This window comes from Chiloscyllium punctatum, chromosome 8 (assembly GCF_047496795.1).
Source record: "Chiloscyllium punctatum isolate Juve2018m chromosome 8, sChiPun1.3, whole genome shotgun sequence".
Lineage (NCBI taxonomy): Eukaryota > Metazoa > Chordata > Chondrichthyes > Orectolobiformes > Hemiscylliidae > Chiloscyllium > Chiloscyllium punctatum.
The window spans coordinates 60,195,764-60,209,953 of NC_092746.1; positions in this window are offsets into that span (position 1 = coordinate 60,195,764).

The following is a 14,190-nucleotide window of genomic DNA, read 5'->3' on the forward strand; positions in this document are numbered from 1 at the left end:
GTCTTTCCTGTGTTAAGCCAATAACCTGCTGTTATTTAGTTAGAGGCTGCAATATCACACATACTGTGTGGCAGCAGGAGTTGGCACCAGAGCAGCAGGAACAAATACATTGCCACATGTATCTGTGTGGAAACAGTAAAGGAGGGATATTACAAGCTCAGTATTTATATTAGAAATAACATTAAAGCAGAGAATCAACTGTTATAAGTTTTGTTTAATAAAATAGATTCAAGTTATATTTTTTCTATGTAAACCTTTTGCATGTTAATATCAAGTTACAAGAGTGGATAAGTTAAAATAGTTCCACGCATTGAATGAAACAACATTGAATCAAAGTTTATCTTCTTTGACATATTTACAAAGGCAAAAGCAGTGCATTTAAATTTCCAGAATATTATGCATAAGAATCATACCTAAATGGGAATACTCTAAGACTGACAGTGAATATCACAGCTGTTTCCATAATTATTTTGGCAACAGTTTCTACATTACATTGATATAAGTTGTTCACCATTCTTTTACAAAATCTTCAGCAAACCCTGAAAATTATGCATGATTTTCACAGAAGTAGCCAGCTTTACTTACACCAGTTGCAATACAATTCAGATAAAACAGTAAAAATGATCTGATGAAATAATCATTTCACAGGTGGCACGGTGGGCGGCACGGTGGTTAGCACTGCTGCCTTACAGCACCGGAGACCCGGGTTCAATTCCCGCCTCGGGCGACTGTCTGTGTGGAGTTTGCACATTCTCCCCGTGTCTGCGTGGGTTTCCTCTGGGTGCTCCGGTTTCCTCCCACAGTCCAAAAATGTGCAGGTCAGGGTGAATTGACCATGCTAAATTGCCCGTGGGTGTTAGGTAAAGGGGTAAATGTAGGGCAATGGGTCTGGGTGGATGGCGGGTCGGTGTGGACTTGTTGGGCCGAAGGGCCTGTTTCCACACTGTAAGTAATCTAATCTAATCTAAAGGTGTGCCTTGTACATAAGATTATAAGCAACATGGAGAGGAAATAGTTTCCCTGAAGTACAAACAGAATCTGGAGTAATGGGTTAGATTTTGTTTTGTTAAACATTTCAGATATATGTTTGATCTCTGATTCTAATGCATGCCATATATCAAGGAAAAGTGAAATCCTTGCATCAGCTTTAAAAACCCATTTCTTTAAAAAGAGTGAAAATTACAGACAGACAATTTTGACTGAAATATTATTGTGAAAATTTCCTCCTCAGGCCTGAACACTTCACTTCCTATTATCTATCTTCACAACTCAGCCCGTCATGTTCATAACCCACAGAGACCTTTTAGCCTTGCTTAGGGCATCATTTACCTACTGACCTATCATAGGCAGCTTTGTGCTCACTTCTGCTCTGATTTCCTCATAGTATTGCAGCAAGCAAGGGATAGAGCTAGCCTTTGATCGGCGCTCCTCACCATTTAATTCTTTCAGTTTCACAGGAGTAGAGTTACCCCCATGAGGAAATTTCAGCAGCATATTCAACAGCCTGCTTTGTACATTTTCAGTGATGCTTTGTGAAATACCTGCACAGAGGCTGGTATCCCATCACCAAGTCACCTTTTATTTACACATGCAGTTAAATGGGTTATGACTAGCCAGCTCAACCCCAAAAAAGGATCTCAGAGTCAATGAGATCCACCAGCCCCTGTTCCAATCACTACAATTTGGTGGCTCCAGTTCTGTCAGATTTAGAGTGGAGAATGGAATGAAGCAGGGCTATGCCCTAACCACAACTCTGTTAGCTATTTTCTTCACCGGACTTCAGACCTTCACTTTCCTTGTAGATATGCATGAAGTCTACTTGCACAGAGGTCAGGCAGCAAGGTTTGTTATTTATTAAGATTTAAAGTGAAGACAAAAACAAATCGTAACCTGATCAGGAAATTCTATGCTGACAATGTATTGCTAGTAACTGACAGAGAAAACTATAAAATCCCATGGACTGTCTTTCCCATACCTGTAACTTGTTCTCATGGACTTTAAGCATCAAAAGTGGTCATATTATAAGATAGTGCATCTCTGTGTCTTACCACGCTGAAGAATGTCACTGGTGGTGGTTAGTAAATTCTACTATCATGGCTCCACAGTGAGAGAAACCTGTTCCCCAAGTGCAGAGGTTTGTATTCGTATGTAGGAAGCAATTGGTTCTTTTGGCCAACTCATGAAACATTCAGGGAATAACACCAAGGCCCCTTAGAACCAAACTGGTGGTTTATAAGACCTATGCTCTCAACACCATGCTGAATGGCTGTGAATTATGGGTGACTTACCAATGCCAGAAAAGGCAGTTCAATGACTTCAGTTTTCACTGTTTGTGGTACATTATGAATATTGCCTCACAGGATGGAATTATGAATGCAGGAGCCCTCTCAAAGGCAAAGCTCCCAAGTGTGCTGGTGCTAATCAAACATAGATGCCTTGTCAGCTAGGGTACATCAGCAAATTGGAAGACAGTCCCATACCCAAAGATCTGCTCCATTGCTGCAGTCAGATGACAAGAGTAGTGCCTAAGGTTCTGCTTCAAGTATGCTGGCAGGCATGACATGAAAGCCCTAAATATTGACTATTGCAATTAGAGTCATTAGTCAGTGAATGAAGGAAATGTTGACACCTCCTGCTCGCTGCTGGGATGTCCTACTGACATGAGCAATGAAGATTGCAGCTTGGCAACTCATGACAATAAAAGTAATGACTTACAACATCACTTGGACAGGCATATTTGAAAAGTATATTTATCATCCTTACGTAGCTACATATCATCACAGTTAACATATGTTCAGCCCAGGACATTTGGATATACTCAGAAACATTAAAATCAGAAAATAAATGATAATTCGTACAGATATGCTTCTTCCATATGATTGTGCTAAAAGGAAGTTACTGACAGGATGTAATAGTAATTATAGAGTTTTGCTAATAGTTTACAAATGAAATGAGATTCCATTACTGCTTCAATGATCACTCATATCATGTTCATTCAACAACTGGGCTCATTGAGGTTTAGAAGAATAAGAGAATAATTTAGTTGCAATATATACATTTCTGAAGGGGCTTGACAAGATAAATTTGGAAGGATATTTTGCCTCTTACGGAAACCTAGAAGTAGGGGGCAAAGTTTAAAAATAAGGGACTCTCATTGAAAACACAGTTGAGGAGGAATTTATTCCCTTCAAGGATCATTAATCATTGGAACTCTCCTCAACAGAAAGCAGGAGAATCTGGGCCATTGAGCATCTGTAAGACTGATTTGGATTAAATTAATTTACAAAGTTATGGGAAGCAAGCAAAAATGTGGAGTTAAGGCCACAATCAGATCAGTCATGATGCTATTGAGTGCCAGAATAGGTTCAAGGTCCCAAATGATCTACTCCTACTTTATGATTGTATCTCATTTACCAACAGAAACCAACACAACTCCAAAAATATTGAATTTTCTGCACCAAATCATTACACAAGTAAATAAACTAAGTACTCATGATGGCCCTAATTAAGGAAGTCATGTTTTGCTCCTAAATCTATGAATCTCAAAAGACCATTCTTCTCTATTTCAAGATGTTTAAACTTTCCTCATTAAAAAAAAACCCTTCCCCCGAGAAATCAGCCTAGAGAACATTCTCTGAAATGTTTCCAATTTCCAACAGGAATATCCCTCCATCTACATGGAAACCAAACGACAAAATGAGGTGTTGTCTTGCCAATATCTACATCCTGTCTAGTTGTAGCAAGACTTCCCTAAATTTTTATTCTACCTCCCTTGTAAGAAAAACATTTGCCTTCCTATTTATCTGCTGTATCCAAATGCTAGGGTTCAGAAAAGATTTACAAGGATGTTACCAGGATTGGTGGATTTGAGCTATAGGAAGAGGCTGAACAGGCTGGAGCTGTTTTCCCTGGAGCATCGGAGGCTGAGGGGTGACCTTATAGAGGTTTACAAAATTATGAGGGACATGGATCGGGTAAATAGGCAAAGTCTTTTCCCTGGGGTTGGGGAGTCCAGAACTAGAGGGCATAGGTTTAGGGTGAGGAAGACATAAAAGAGACCTACGGGGCAACCTTTTTTATACACAGAGGGTGGTACATGTATGGAATGAGCTGCCAGAAGAAGTGGTGGAGGCTGGTACAATTGCAACATTTATGAGGCATTGGGATGGATATATGAATAGGAAGGGTTTGGAGGGATATGGGCCAGGTGCTGGCAGGTGGGACTAGATTGGGTTGGGACATCTGGTCAACATGGGTGGGTTGGACTGAAGGGTCTGTTTTCATGCTGTGCATCTCTATGACTCTATAACCTTTCATGATTCACATATGAGGACTGCTGGATTCATAAAAAGTTGATCAGCTTTTATAATAATAAGTCATACTGGATTTGAAGCCGTTTCTTTGCTGACAGATGCTGCTAGACCTGCTGAGTTTCTTCCGCACATTTTGTTTGATCGAGTCTCACCGCACTTCCAATACATGTGGAACATTATCTGACCCAGAGGCAAGGATGACATTTGCTACATTCTACAACAACATCCAAGTCACCCTTTAATCTCCTGTAATAGAAGCAACTGTTCAGTGGTTATGTGTACTTTGTAACCAGGTTTACAATTCTAGTGGTCCCCAAGACTGGAAAGTCAATTGTCTATCTTCTCAAACTAATCAACCTCACTGAATATGATAATTGGAGGACAGTGCGTCTTTTGTCAATATTAGCAAAAGTCAACTGCCAAATTATCCTTAATCATATTCAGGGCATAATGAATGGTGAATTTCAAGAAAACCAGACAGACGTCTGATGAAAATGTTCTTGTGTAAGCAGATTTTTACACTATGATGCATCAGCTAGAATTATCAAATGCATCACATCCACCTTTATTAATTCAGCAAGATCTTTGATTACCTTACTCTGGAAAATTCTCTCTTTGTACTGTTTACATTGCACCTGATGTTATTACTAGTCAAGCCAGATCACAGACTGAAATTTGGTTTGATTGATCATGTTTTTTAAAATTGTTTTAACAAGGTATTATCTCACAAATATAAACACAAATCCTGCAGATTTGAATTTAACAACAAAACAGCATTTATTCTGTAGAAAAAATGGAGATAAAATTTTAAAAAATTATTTATAACATACATTTAATATTTCAAAACATAAAGGTACAAATATAATTCCATTAATCCCCAAATCACCCCTTTATAGCACTCATACTAGAAAGAATTCCCCTCCTTATTAGTTTTATAGGATTTGATTTAATTCTGGCTTCAAATCCCAGTCTTGCGAATCAGATGGCCTCTTCTTATAGCTTTCAAACAACTGAGCCTAGACATTCTCAGCTTTAAATAACCCTGTTAGAGTTTTAAATAAACATTTCCAGTCTGGAACCTTTACTAAACTCATTACACTACGGTAGTCTACTTTAAACAATTCAAAATTATGTAGTCCTTTTCTAAGAAGCAAAAAAGCTTTCATTGCTGCTCAAACTGAAACAAACAAAAGAAAATTCTTCTAATCCAAAAAAAACTGGAGCTTAATGCATAATGTTTAACTTGTTTGCTAGTAGAATTCTAAATACAAATATATTGTGTACCAAGAAGTCTCTCTCTCACTATTTTTAAAAAGACATTTAGCACAGCTACATGAATATTTGAAAGTTAATCATTAGCCCCTTCAGATGTACTGAAAATCCATATACCACTTCAAATCTAAACATTCAAACTTAATAATAAATCATATTAAAATATATATAAGTTGCCCACCTTATGTCGTAGTATGTCATCTCAGCAAGTATTAGTTCAGTCACTGACCAGGTCTATGAGAATTCTGGATGCTATATCGAACAAAGGATTATCATACAACTGGTTCTATATACTAACAAATTTTAGGGAAGGCTGCATCTTCCTCATCTTCAGGTTGTTATCACAATTGATTGATATTAATGAACTCAACCAAGGACAATCTTGATATGAACTGAATCAGTGATGGACAACATACTGATTTCGACTTACTGATCACTGTCTTGTTAGAAAGTATAGGGTTGCAACAACTCCAAAACGTAATCAGCAATCTGGCTGGGACTCAGACTCAGTATAAGCAGAACAAAAACATTTTTAACATGACAATATCAATCAAATGGGACTGCAAGATGGCACAGTGGTTAGCACTGCTGCTTCACAGGACCAGGGACCCAGGTTTGATTCCAGCCTTGGGTGACTATCTGTGTGGAATTTGCACACCTTCCCCATATTTGTGTTGGTTTCTGCTGGGTGCTCCAATTTCCTCCCACAGCCCAAAGTTGTGCAGGTTGGATGGATGGGCCATGCTAAATTGCCCAGTGGTGTTCAGGGATGTGCAGGATAAGTGGGTTAGCCATGGGAAATGTGGGGTGATAAGGTTTGAGAGTGGGCTTGGGTAGGATGTTCTTCGGAGGGTCAGTGTGGACTTGGTAGGTCCAATAGCCTCTATCTGCAATTGGGAATTCTATGATTCTAAGCTGACATTATACAGGACTTCGTTCATCCAGGCAGTTCCATTCCAGGGAGCTATAAAACAAGAGCTCAGTGGGAGAATAGGTAAAACATTGTGAACTTTCCACCAACTGAGAAAAGCTTTGACTCAATAAAAATCTTTCCATGAGAACAGAGCTCGAGATCGACAGGATAAATGTGCTTTCCACTACATAGATATAAAACTTTGAACCTGAAAAACTGCCAAGAAAATAAATTTGTCTTCTGATAGCAGCTGTTTTTGAAACAATGTTCCCTCTAAACTGAGCAGCCATACAACCCCCTCAGAGGGTCCACTCAAAGTGATCAGCATGCAGACCCATTGCTTGCAGATGTTGCTGAGGGAACAAAATTTTGAAGGATTCTAGGTACACATATTGGGATTTTATACCCAACACTAAAGTAAGAAAATGCTCTACTTTGTATGGAGAGCTGATGACACTCAATCAAGTTGCAATAGCCAATTCAGCTTTTAGCTACAGGAATGGACACCCATCCATTTACTATCACAAAGAGGTTTTGGAAGGATAGAACTGAGGTGTCCTGAACAAAAAAAAAGCAAAATATGCTCCTTTTCCCAAGCTTCCTGCTTGAGAAACCAGGCAGAGGTTCTTTACTGCTTTCTATCATAACCCTATCTTCACTGCTCAGAAAACACATTGGTCTTACTGGCAACCTTGTAAGTTAGGCCTGCGTCAACAATTTATCATCCAAACTTGACACTGACATAGGATTAAAAATTCACAACACCAGGTTAAAATTCAACAGGTTTATTTGGAAGCACTAGCTTTCAGAGCACTGCTCCTTCATCAAGTGGTTGTGGAGTAAAAGATCGTAAGACACAGAATCTACAGCAAATGTTTGCAGTGTGATGTGACTATACATTGAAAAAGACCTGGATTGTTTGTTGTCTCTCATCTTTTAGAATGAACAAAAACATTTTTAACATGACATTATAAATCAAATGGGGTGCCACGATGGAATAGTGGTTAGCACTGCTGCCTCAGAACACCAGGGACCCAGGTTTGATTCCAGCCTTGGGTGAGAGACTTAGCAAACAATCCAGATCTTTTTCAATATATAATTTCTGTTACATCACACTGTAAACTTTTGCCATAAATTCTGTGTCTTACAATCTTATTCTCTACAACCACCTGATAAAGGAGCAGTGCTCCAAAAGCTAGGGCTTCCAAATAACCCTGTTGGACAATAACGTGGTATTGTGCGCTTTTTAAATTTGTACACCCCAGTCCAACACTGGCATCTCCAAATTACTGAAATAGGGGACATCAAAGCAATCCTGTAGTATAATATCAACCCTGATTAGATCAATTCTCACAGTACACCAAACAAACATATGAAAGCCCGTGAGGTGATCAGTTTTTGTCCTAAAAAGTGCTAAGTCTACCTTGAATTAAAAAGGGAAGGATATCTCAAAGATTTGAAACCAGATGATTCAAGCTGCCACTATGCACTGAAAATAGAAATGTTGTTCTCCACTAACAGAATGTTAGTTAACAGACAGATTTGTTACTGTCATGCCAAAAAAAAACTTTTTGCCTTTCATACAAATAAGTATTGCAGTATATGAATTTCACTGCCTGTGTCATGCCAATTATATAGGCTGTAAGTTCCAAAGACTGGTGGATTGTATGAAACAACATGTCCCTTTGTCTGTTCACAATAAACACATTTTATCATACTGCTCTGTGCTTGCAAATCTCGTCACATAGTGTCCAATAATACTTGTGGTTTGCAACTGGAGAACATTTGCTGGGTCATCCTGAATGTACAAGAAATTGTAGTGATAGCCCATTAATGATTGTAAGTCAGGCTCACACTGCATGGAAGCTAGATTTATTAACACATAGGACCCTGTTCTTTACAGACTCAAAGAAATTTTAAACACATTATGTCTGTTTTAACTCAACAAAATAGTTGATTGCTATTCATTGGTTCAACTCTCAGGGCAAAGCCTAAGTAATCAGGGTCAAACTGGTTGATTTACAAATTTAAAAATGTCTGGTTGTAAACAGTCAATTAGAATTAATCAGCGCATTCTGTGTAACTACACCTCTACCAATGCTCACTTATCAACCAAAGAGCAGTCTCACATCATGCAATATAAATATTGTTTTCTCCTTAAATTGGTACTCTTACAGATTGCCCTGATGAGTACAAGATGAAAAGCTTCAACGTAATGTGCCTTTTTTTCTAGTGATATTTACTTCCAGTTGATTGACTGATGATTCCCATTAACTAGCCTCCTTAGGTAGCATGAAGTTTCAAAGCTTAAGTTAGTGTCTCCTTGATGATCTAAATTACAGTTAAAGGAAAACTTATCAGAGAGATCCCCACCCACATCAAATTTTCAAGATAGCACTTATTTCTTTGCATTCATTCTATGCTCTCATACGTGCTTGTTGAATAATTCATACTTCAAATGAAAGGGCTACTTTGATTGAGGATTGATTTGATTAATTATCACGTGTACCTCAGCACAGTGAAAAGCTTTGTTTGTGAGCTTTACAGGCAAATCATAGTAATCAAGGACGTACAGATCATAGGGTGAAAAAAACTTGGACAGAGTAAGGCATACAGGTTACACCGCATAGGACATGCTCGAGGCAAGAACAACATTAAAAGACCAACATTATTTGAAGTTAGACAGTCTATTCATCAGTCTCATAATAGAAGGGAAGAAGCTGTTCTTCAACCTGCCGGTGCGTACCTGTTCAAAGTATGGCTTGTGCCCTGATTACATAAATCTTGCACTCTGTAGCAAAGCAACCATAATGAAGATGCATAACTGTTCAAAATGGCATCTGGTCTGATCAGACAATATTCCTGATATTTGGACGACATCAAAGGACACAGGAATATGACTCATGCTGAACTGCGAGAGTATTGTGGTCTCCTGCACACTGCAAGACAAACACCAAAAGAGGCATATAACTGTCATGTGCAATATGCCAAGGTCTGAGCATTTTGTTATATTGACCTCTTTGCTGCCCTCTCTGTTGGGAAGATGTAAATAGAGTTAGTTCAGTAATGGCTACAAGCTGTGAAACCATATGGTGATTTCTTTTCTCTCTCAGTACACTACACAAGAGAAACAACAGTCAAACACAGCATAGGAAGATGCTGTAGAAATTGATGACAACTTCTGCAGGAAATTATAAAAACCAAGCACATAACAATTGGCATCCCTACAGTGTGGAAGCAAGCCATTTGGCCCATCAAGGCCACACTGCCCTTCCAGATCCATATCCCGACCCTATCCCTGGTATATCCCAAAACTAATCCACCTAGCCTGCACTTCCCTGGACACTATAGGCAATTTAACATGGCTAATCCACCTAACCTATGCATCTTTGAACTAAGGGAGGAAACCTGGGCACCCCTGCAGGCACAGGGAGAACATGCAAACTCCACACAGTCACCCAAAGGTGGAATTGAACCTAGGTCCGATGCTGTGAGGCAGCAGCGCTAACCACTGAACTACCATGACACTCAAGATTAAACAAGACTTTAATAACCATTGCTTACCTGTTAACTGCTTTAATAAATTTGCAAAATGTAGCAGTTTCAGGCTGATTACAAGTGAGCTTAACTCACGACAAAATATGTGCTTGGCTATGGCCAGTAAGACAACAATGTGACATATGCAGGTACTGTATGAGGCGTGTCAATCTCATCCTTGATCTCGTAGGATTCAATCAATTTCCTTATGTAACAATGGAGAAACGTTCCAAACATCTTTCACAATTTACTGTCAGTTTGATTCCTCAGGTGTTAATCATTAAAATTTTCTTCTGCATTTCACCCAATTGCCTTGCCATTACTTGAGCCGACCTTCATTTACATAGTTAATTCCATTGATATTCTACTTACTGTGGTGGCCATTTGGAAGGATCACAATGAAATTCCTGATGAATACATTCGAGCAGGCTAGTTGTTAGAAATATAGAAATGTCTAAATTAAGACTACTTAAAAATATTAGTTATCTGTTCAAACCATTAAAAAAATTATGTTTCCTTTATTAGTCATGAGAGGCCTTGACTATCACTGATACTTAGATTGAAACATAATTTGGCAAAAACAAAACAAAACTTTTGGTTGGTCTTGTGGTCCTCAGGTGGTCAAGTGTGTGTAAACAAAGGCATTCTGTACTGGTGACAAGTCAGTCAGATTTGGAAACCTGAGTGCCAGCTCCTTCTGGCTATTGCTGTTGCAGGAGAAATTGATATATATCAATGCCCATAGCAGCCAATCTAGCCATGGCTTGTCTTTTACATTTCTGGTCAGCCAACTGAGACAACCTTGAGATATCTCCTGTGAAGCACAAGAAGCAGCCAGAGGCCAAGAAATTGACAAGAGATGTGGAAGAAGCATGACATGGTCAATTCAGGTGAGGAGCAACTCTTTTAAAGGAGGGTTTGTTTCCATTTACAATAAATGCAAGCCTGCAGTAGTAAGAATTAAGACTTTATTATAAATGGACAAAATTAACTACCGAAAGCATACCATTCAAACTTCTCTGTTTAATTTAGGTGTTTACAGAGTCCCAGGTAATCTGCACTGGAGGAGTTAATTTCCAATCCTTGTTGAAATCTTTGGAACATTGAATCATTACCACATGCTAATGACTGGAATGCTTGTGCTCATGGTCAATCCATCTCTGTCAAGCAGATTATTTTCCCATAGGAAACACCCTCCATCATATATGCTGAATGGGGAAGTAGTTTGTTGTTGAATTGCAATTTCAAGTTTTATTTACAATTGCTCCCCAGCCTATTTTTTTAAGTGAACAGATTACATGCTTCCTCAAAGTAAAGTGACATTTGTGATGATTGTCCATCTGGTAACCTTCAGTCAGGTATAACAATGTAATTCACCTAATTCTTGGTCAAATGTGGATGATTTCTTCACCAGTCTGTCTTCAGAGCAGATTTTTTTGAAAGTCAGGTCTAATAAATGCCTAAGAGGGACTTGAGGTAATCAATGAGTCTGAGTCACAACTAACTATCAATAACCATATTCCTCTTCTAGTTACATCAGCTGGCCCTGGAATTTGAAATAGAGCAATGATTCCAATTTTACAAAGAATTCAGAGAGTAGGGTACTGACTGATTTATTTGAGCTCCAAACAGGCAGACCCACAATGCCTAGCTGAAAAATGTGTTCCTATTTCATAAAGCATGGAGTTTAGATGAAAGCATACAAGTATGAAATGTTTCAAAGCTCTGTTGAGGAATTGAGTTTCAGGATAGACAAAGATGGGTTATATCTTATTGAGATTAAGCTTCAAGCAATTAAAAATGTACCATACCCTCAGAACAGTACAAAGCTCAAATCTTTTTTAGGTTAAGTCAATTACTATAATAGCAACTATTGCATTCATTGAGGAAGGTTATTCCATGAAATTGGATGGAATGTGACAAAGCATTGAATTGTTATAAAAATCAGCCAGTGAAATGAGGCATACAATCCTTGTATTTTTAGGTAGCATGTGTTGCTTATCTCAAAGGAATATATGCTGTCATCTCTTATGTTGGATAATGGTGATGGTATTTGACCCTTTGCACATTTGTTGCTAATGAGTGAAATTATACTTCGATCAAATGGGAAGCATTGTCCATGACTTTTAGAGCAAGATGATTTCGTTAATACTTGTCTGGTTGTAGTTTCTGAAATGACCCCAAGCCATTGACAATTATTATAAATCCAAAGTTTTCATAATATTTACTTACTGCAGATTTTTGTCAGTTTATAAATTATAGATGATTGAAATGTAATGCATGTGAAATGTTTAGGTTACTACACGCAGAGATAGGGTACAAAAAGCAAGAACTGTTTTTCTTTCTAAACATTGATGAGTTGCAGTCTCAACAGATGACATTGGTAAAACAACTCTTAGGGACTCAACAAAGAAATGAAAGAACTGCAAATGCTGGAAATCAGAAACAAAAATAGAATTTGCTGGAGAAACTCAGCAGAGGTCACATTTGAGTCCACTGACCCTTCTTCAGAACTGATTGGAGCTAGGAAAAGATTGAATATAAATGCTGAGTGGGGAGGAGGGGAGGAGGGGAGGAGTAAATGATAGGTGGAGATGGAGCCCATAGACAGAATAATAGTTGGACAGACAAAGGACTGGATAGCAAGTAGACTGGGAGAATGAATAGCTGCTGGAGGTGGTGGACAAGGAGAGAAAAAACAAATCAAGTTGAGGTAGGTATTTCCAAATATGGGGGCTCCCGCTGCTTCCTCTTCACCATGGAGGTGCCATACCTTTACACAGTCATCCCCCATTAGGATGCTCTCAGGGCTCTCCAATTCTTCCTGGACAAAAGGCCTGAACCAACCCCATTCACCACCACCCTCCGCATGGCTGAGCTTGTCCTCACTTTGAAGAACTTCTCTTTTAACTCCTCTCATTTTCTTCCAGTCAAGCCTGAGGCTATGAAAACCCACTTGAGCCCCAGTTATGTCTGTATCTTTGAGAATCACTGGAACTTTGCTTGCTCCTGTCTTACTCCATTTCCCATCCACAACTCTTTCTCCGGTACATCAGTGACATTATTGGTGCTGCTTCCCCCGGTCATCCAGAACTGGAAAAGTTTATCAATTTTGCTTACAATTTTCACCTCACTCTCACCTTCACTTTGTCCATCTCTGACTCCTCTCTTCTCTTTCTCGACATCTCTGTTTCCATTTCTGGGGATAGGCTGGCCACTGATATCCATTACAAACTCTGACACCCACAGTTTCCTTGACCTCACAACCTCACACCCTGCTTTCTGTTAAGACTCTATTCAATTCTCCCATTCTCTCCCTCTCTGTTGTATTTGTTCCATAGATGCCAACTTCTACGGAGTGCTGGCCGAAATGTCCACCTTCCCTTCCTCCACATGGTGGAACAGTGGTTAACACTGCTGCCTCACAGTGCTAGGGACCTGAATTCAATTCCACCCTCGGGTGACTGGAATCTGCACGTTCTCCCTGCGCCTACATAGGTTTCCTCCAGGTGCACTGGTTCCCTCACACAGTCCAAAGTTGTGCAAGTTAGGTGGATTGGCCATGCTGAAATTGTCTGTAGTGTTCAGTGTAGGCTAGGTGAGTTAGCCATGGTAAATGTGGTGTTAAGGATAAAGTAGGGAATTTGGTCTAGGTGGGATGCTTTTCAAAGGGATGGCACAATCTTGATGGGGATGACTGACTTGCTTCCTCACTGTAGGACTTCTATGGTTGTCTGGAGGATTCCCCATCACAGTGGTTGGTAGGGCCCTCAATCATGTCTAACTGATTGTTGTGGGAGAGAAGAGAGGAGGTGAGGACTGAAGTGCAAACAGTGATAGGGTCGTCCACAATTACCACCTCACCGGCACCCACATCCAAAGGATCATTAGCCCCCATTTTCACTATCTCCAAAGGGATGCTACTACCAGACACATATTCCCCTCCTATCCATGGCCAGCCTTCCACAATGACCGTTCTCTACACAATACCCTGGTCTAGTCCTTCTCCACTCCCAACATCTCCCTCCATCCCCACAATATCTTCGCCTGCATCCACAGACGATGTAAAACCTGCCCATTTACTTCCACCCTTCTTCCCATCCAAGACCCTAGACACACCTCCAGGTGAAGCAACATTTTACCAGCATTTCACTC